Genomic DNA, 7,761 nt, shown 5'->3' with positions numbered 1-7,761 from the left:
ATAAATCCATATCAGGATCATTTTCTAAAAAACTGTAATCTTGTGTATTATCACATGATGTTTGCATAACATTTGAATTAGGAACTTTGGTATCACATAAAAATCTGACTAGGCATCATAACTCTACAGCCTCATTTGTTAACTGTGTATTTCTTTTTCCCTTTCCCTTTGGTAATGCATTTTATTTATTTTTTCCTTCCATTTGGGAGTCTTTAACATTTACTGTAGCAGCATCGTGACTATTTTCTTTAATTTTAGTTCTTGCAGCATCACTTCTTTCTTTAATATCTTTCCTTAGAGCCTTTTTAGCCTTTAATGACGCCTTCGTGTCAAGCTGATATTGCTCTAGTATATCCTTAACTAGAACTTTCCCACGAGTGTTTAGAAACGTTTCTACTATTTGTTTCAGCCATTTAAGGTGCCCATCTACCGTAGTTATTTTTCTCCACTCTGATAATACTATTTCATCTTGAACAACGCTTCAGCGGTTTTTACTTTTAAGTTTATATTTCTGATATTTTCGATTGGCTAGTAATAAGTGTAAAACCTATCAGATATTACTTTTAAACGAATTACGAGGTTAAAAAAATCTTCTGTGACTTTTAAAAGTCCTCCTCTATTTAATAAATTAATCCAACGTTCTGATTTATTTGGTGGCATCCCTAGTGGGTCTCCAGTTCTTTCAACATTAACCATGGTTTCACTTGGACAATTCTTCCACTTTAACGCTCTTCCAAGAAATCCAGCAACATATCGCAAGACATCATTCATTTCACGAGAATAAATATTTTTTGGCCATTTTGTCTTCACTTCCGATCCTTCCATTGTCATTGCTGCATCTTTTGATTTTTTATTTTCAATTCTTTTCTTCAGCTCCGGAATACCAATTTGTGCATAAACAAGGATGCCGGAAAAGAGATCACGAAATAGCATTTGTATAAATGTTCTCTGGAAAGATTCGGGTAGTTGGTTAAAGTTTGAGCTCTTTGATCGTATAACTTGAAGTAGCGAGTCAGTCTTTCTTTCTTCAAAAGAAATTTTCAAAATTTCTCCAATGTATGCACTTTCTGATACACAGTCAAACAATTTCTTCTTGAAAATGATATTGTTAAGTTGTTCTAAAATCTCTTTTTCACAAGACCAAGTTCTAATTTCCTTGAATATTTTTATAATTAAATCCAAATCATTTACAACTTTAATTTCAAGTAGTCGCTTTTCAAGCAACGTCAATGTTTCGCATGTAAGCATTCTAAGAAAATCCATTGAGAAAAAGAAATATTTCTCAGTTTTTGTCAATAATAATGCTGAAATTTAATAATTGCATTCTGTATAGTTTAAAATCTTACCTGCTACATCATTACTCAAACAAGACATTTTCACAATTTCACTTCAGAAAGTTCAGACTTATGACGGCTTGACCCTTTGCTTTAGCAGACCAAAGAGCAGACGCTGACAAGAAAATTTTCAAACCGGAAGCAATGAAGCAAATTTTCTAAGCGAGAACTAAAAAACCTAAGCTTCCGCTCCCCCTCTTATACCCTCTTTGGAAATATGTATTCTACTGTCAACCTTACTCACCTCTACCTGAGAAACAATCTCCTACCGTTTTGCCCAAGACTAATGTTCCTTCGGCAAGAGGAAGTACCGCTACTGCCAACAATCCTCCCTCAGGAAGCACTGAGTCGCAACAAGCACGCCGTACCCATGAGAAACCTTCTTCTTGCCCTCGCAAATTCAACGCCTTACTTCACCAAGTACCTGATCACAATGATTCTTGAGAAGACTTAATATATGCCAATAATATCTTGCAGGATATGTTCTTTAGTAGCCCTGAGTGTAACTCTATAAGAGTACTTCGAATTGGAACTTACTACAATGGTCATGCCCGCCCTCTCCGATTTTCTTTTCGGTCTTTCGGTCACAGCCAATATTTTGTGCAAACCGTTCGCGAATGGCGTCGGTATAATAACTTTGAATTCCCCGTGTCTCATGATCGTAGTCCCGAGCAACGCGAGGTTCACCGGTCCTTTGTGGCCGAACTTAATGATCGAAGGGCTCAAGGTCAAACAGACCTCTGTATCCGTCAGGGTAAACTGGTGCATTACTCAACGAACGACCCTGTGGCCTCTCAATTCGTCTCAACGCCTACCACCCGGCAGTCAGTTTCTCACGGGGACCATAGGGGTCAATATCTCAACCCTGTTAACCATGATCCTGGTCCGTACTGTCCCGTAACGTCGGTACTACCTAATCCTAATTTTGTGCCAAACTTCGTATACCCTCCTTCGTCTTTAAACTACGTATACCCTCCGCCGTCTCACCCTCCTCAACCACATGCGTCTCTAGTCTAACAATTTTATCGTTAAACTCTCAGGGTCTTTACGGTAAACGCGATCAACTATTTTCCCTTGTGTCTGCTCGTGACGCGTACTGCATATGTATTTGCGAAACCTGGGCCTCGGGTAATCTTGATGACGCGGTTTTTAACCTCCCAAATTACTCATTTATTCGAAAAGATCGTCCCGACCGCTCAGGTGGCGGAATTATCGTTTATATTAAACGTTCGCTGCTCTTCCATGAACTCCCCCTACCTGACCAATTTGAAGAATCACTGTGGCTTGAGATTAAGTCGCCCTTGTCCAAAACTTGGATCACCCTTGGTTATATTTACCGGGCACTTAACACTTCTCGAAAACTAACCTCAGTCCTATTCGACAATATTCGGTCTATTGCCTGTTCAAGGACTGTATTAATCATTATGGGTGATATTAACATCCCGCTTATTGACTGGGATAGTCTCTCTTCTAAACCACTTGCCTCGAACGACCATGACTCACTACTACAATTAATTACAACCATGGCCCTTCATCAACATGTCAGATTCCCTACTCGTTTTAGCCAGACTCGTGTACCGGGTAGCAATATTCTGGACTTAGTCATAACACCAGACTTGTTAAAACCGGAGATTCGGGAACTTCCACCCCTTGGGGGCAGTGACCATGTGATTATTTGTTCATGCTACCCACTAATGGGTGCAACTGTTGCACCTCGTCACTTTGTCCATGACTTTGACTACACCCGAGCGGGTTTTCTTGCCCTCAATTCACTACTGTATAACGTTAATTGGTCCCCCCTCGATCATTTACCTATTGAAAAATCCTGGCATTACTTCAAAGAGCAGCTATTCAATTGCATTACTCTTACTGTCCCATTGTTTTCCCCTCGGCCCCACACTACTCGCCCTTGGGTCTCGCGCTCGGCCAAACGCTCCTTACGGAAAAAAGAACGCCTCTGGAAAAAGCTTCGGTCTGCCTCTACTTTGGGTGATATCTCCCGTTACAATGAGCTCCGTAACCAATATAAGGCTCAACTCTTGCTGGTTCGGTCAAATATTTCCCAGTGTCGTGCGCGGATGCAATGGCGTCAAACGTCAAACGTCAAATTTAAAACACAATCCTAGAGCCTTTTACCGCTTTGTTCGTTTGCGAATACGTGCCTTCCCGAGTCTACTGGGAATCCGTCTCCCAAATGGCAATAAATCTGATTCTGACTTTGATATGACCCAATGTTTAAACCACTCCTTAGTCAAAAACTTTAATGCAAACTTTGGTCACTTACCAGATTATTCTAATTTTCCTCAATTTCCTATAATGGAAGAATACTTGCCCACCTTTTCTGAGATTAAGAAAACTCTCCGTTCACTCGATGTCAAAAGTGCTTCTGGTCCTGATGGCCTTACTAACCGGTTATTAAAAAACTGCAGTCCCTCCTTAGCCCTCCCCTTCCTTAAGCTATTTACCACCTCTCTAACGGAGAAAACTGTGCCCGAGGAGTGGCGTACTGCAATTGTGACTCCAATTTTAAAGGGCAAAAGGGTCGATGTCATATACCTAGATATTGCCAAAGCTTTTGATTCGGTTCCTCACGCCCGTTTACTTTCTAAACCTACAGCCTATGGGCTCTCCCCTAACTTACTGGGCTGGTTGGCTCGTTATTTGACAGGTCGCTCTCAGATGGTGCGGGTGGGTTACTCCTTGAGTAATTTCCTTCCGGTTACGAGTGGTGTCCCGCAGGGGAGTGTACTTGGCCCCTGTTATTTGTTCTCTAAATTAATGACTTGCCGAATTCGCTATCCTCCCCCCTTGTATTATATGTTGTTGACATTAAAATCTGGAGAGTTATAAACTCCTACGAGGATGTTTCTATGTTGCAGGGTGATCTCAAGAGTCTCGAGTCCTGGTCTCGTTCCTACAATTGTGATAAGTCTCTGGTCCTCACCTTGCAGCGTCGCCCTGCTGATCTTAGTGCTCCCTCCCCCTACTACCTCAATGGCAATAATATTAAGCGGGTTAATGAATATCGCGACTTAGGCCTGACAGTTAATCACAACCTTTCGTTCCACAATCACATTTTGCGTTCCTGTGGAAGAGCCAATGGGCTGTTGTCAGTAATCAAGGCTAACTTCCCTAAAATCTCTGAGCCTCTCTTAACCCGGTTGTTTCAATGTTATGTACGCCCAGTTCTTGAGTTCGGAAGTCAGGTCTGGAACCCTAGCTCTAATCGGGAAATTCAATTACTTGAGGACGTGCTTGGACGGGCTAGCCGTATTCCGCTCTCCCTGCGAGATAAACCTCGCCCAACCCGTTTAAATGCCCTTGGGTTGAAACCCCTTGTAACTCGCCGCAAATACCTCGACCTTATTAGCCTTTTCAAGGTTCTCAGTCAGCCTTCCCGGACATTTTTCACTGTCCATGCCAACACTATGGGTACCCGGGGACATAGTCGTAGGTTATTTATTAATCATTCGCGCACTAATCTCTTGCATGACTCCTTCTTCCGTCGTACAGTTCCGCTCTGGAATGCCCTTCCTGAATACTTGGTATCAACTCGCTCGATAAATCATTTTAAGTTGAAACTTCGAGCCTATCTTCCCGTACAAAAATTTTAAGCTGTAATTCATCTGCATACGCGTTTTTTTATCGCTACCACGCTGTAATAGGTATAAATTAAGGCTACATTTTCTGCAGCTCGAAAAACGCGAAAATTTCACAGAAATTCCAGAACTGCAAATTGTCTGCCGTTTCTACATTTTCTGTTTATTATCTGTTAATTGTCTGTATTGGCAGAAATATTCAGCGCGATTCTGCAAACGCGATGCAAAAGTAGTAATAACAGCTGCTAGTTTAAAACTGTAATTTGACCACAGTTATAGACATGTTACAGTTCTGCAAAAGTGATGGAAAATTAGAAATCCAGCTGCCAATTTAAAACTGCAATTTGACTATATTTATTGACATGTTACAGGTCTGCAAAAGTGATGAAAAAGTAGAAATACCAGCTGCTAGTTTAAAACTGCAACTTGACCACATTTATAGACATGTTACAGGCCTGCAAATGTGATGGAAAAGTAGAAATCCAGATGCCATTTTAAAACTGTAATATGACCATATTTATAGACATGTTACAGGTCTGCAAAACTTATGGAAAAGTAGATATTCAGCTGCCAATTTAAAACTGTAATTTGACCATTTATATAGACATGTTACAGGTCTGCAAAAGTGATGGAAAAGTAGATATTCAGCTGCCAATTTAAAACTGCAATTTGACCATTTTTATAGACATGTTACAGGTGTGCAAAAGCGATAGAAAAGTAGAAATACCAGATGCTAGTTTAAAACTGTAATTTGACTACATGTATAGACATGTTACAAGTCTGAAAAAGTGATGGAAAAGTAGAAATCCAGCTGCCGATTTAAAACTGCAATTTGACCATATTTATAGACATGTTACAAGTCTGAAAAAGTGATGGAAAAGTAGAAATCCAGCTGCCAAATTAAAACTGTAATTTGACTATATTTATAGACATGTTACAAGTCTGAAAAAGCGATGGAAAAGTAGAAATCCAGCTGCCTATTTAAAACTGTAATTTGACCATTTATATAGACATGTTACAGGTCTGCAAAAGTGATGGAAAAGTAGATATCCAGCTGCCAATTTAAAACTGCAATTTGACCACATTTATACACATGTTACAGGTCTGCAAAAGTTATGGGAAAGTTGAAATCTAGCTTCCAATTTAAAACTGTAACTATTCAACATTTATAGACATATTGCAGGTATTCAAAAGTAGAATTTCCTACTTTTGAATACCTGCAATATCTCTCTAAATGTGGTTAAATTACAGTTTTAAATTGGCAGCTGAATTTCTACTTTTCCATCACTTTTGCAGACCTGTAACATGTCTATAAAAATGGTCAATTTAGGTCAAATTAAAGTTTTAAATTGGCAGCTGTATTTCTACTGTTCCATCACTTTTGCAGACCTGTAACATGTCTTTAAATGCAGTCAAACTGCAGTTTTAAATTAGCAGCTAGATTTCTACTTTTCAATCACTCTTTCAGACCTGTAACATGCCTATAAATGTGGCCAAATTGCAGTTTTAAATTAGCAGCTGGATTTCTACTTTTCTATCACTTTTGCAGACCTGTAACATGTCTATAAAAAAGGTCCAATTACAGTTCTAAATTGGCAGCTGCATTTCTGCTTTTCTATCACTTTTGCAGATCTGTAACATGTCTATAAATGTGGTAGAATTGCAGTTTTAAATTAGCAGCTGGATTTCTACTTTTCTATCTTTTTTGCAGACCTGTAACATGTCTATTAAAACGGTCAAATTACAGTTCTAAATTAGCAGCTGGATTTCTACTTTTCCATCACTTTTGCAGACCTGTATCATATCTATAAAAACGGTCAAATTACAGTTTTGCAGACCTGTATCATATCTATAAAAACGGTCAAATTACAGTTTTAAACTAACAGCTGGTATTTCTACTTTTGCTTAGCGTTTGCAGAATTGCGCTGCATATTTCTGCCAGGCTAGACAGTTAACAGTTAACAAACAGAAAATGAAGAAACGGCAGTCAATTTGCAGTTCTAGAATTGCTGTGAAATTTTCCCGTTTTTTGAGCTGCAGAAATGTAGCCTTAATGTATACCTATTACAGAGTGGTAGCGATAAAAAAGCGCGTATGCAGATGAATTACAGCTTAAAATTTTTGTACAGGAAGTCAACTTCGAGCGCACCCTAAATTTTTTCTGCTTCTGTTAGGTATTAATATTACTGCTTTTATTTTTCTAAAATTTGAATAAATAATTGGTTAGGCCTAAAAAGGCATCTTAAAAAAGCTTTACTCATTCATCTTAATAAAATCTTTTGATCTAATACTGTCACGTCTCGATCCTAAAAATATTTAAACCACCATAAAAGATAGAAAATTGAAACATTTTTTGGTCATAAATGGGCCAGTATTGTATATACAGTTATCATAAGTTTATCAGATATGTTTCAATAAGTATGACACTGCCTATACTTCGTTATGCTAGAGACTTACTGAGAGCTAGTTCGAGAATGACGTGAGAATTGAATACACTCGGTTTTGCAGTCCAACTTCCTATTTAGCCTTATTAAGCCTTTGACAATGGGTCAACAGGCGTCGCTTTACGAGAATATGACGTTTCACCTACACCACTTCATGAAGTAACCAGTGACAAACTTATGGAACACATCTTACGAACTTATGCAGTTATGTTTAAGGTGTATCCAATACTAACAACATAAGGATTCCAAGCTTTCAAAGGTGTTGGCAGTCAAGTTCTATAGATTCAAAACCTAATAAAATAAGAGTTACTTCTATTTGAGGTAAAAAGTCGTAGAAAAACAATTTTTCATCCAAAAAAAGTAAATAAAATTAATTTCAGTTTT

Source organism: Phalangium opilio, unplaced genomic scaffold (assembly GCF_054372755.1).
Source record: "Phalangium opilio isolate 3A_F unplaced genomic scaffold, DU_Popi_V2 ptg000060l_1, whole genome shotgun sequence".
NCBI lineage: Eukaryota > Metazoa > Arthropoda > Arachnida > Opiliones > Phalangiidae > Phalangium > Phalangium opilio.
Note: the sequence above shows the minus strand (reverse complement) of the source record.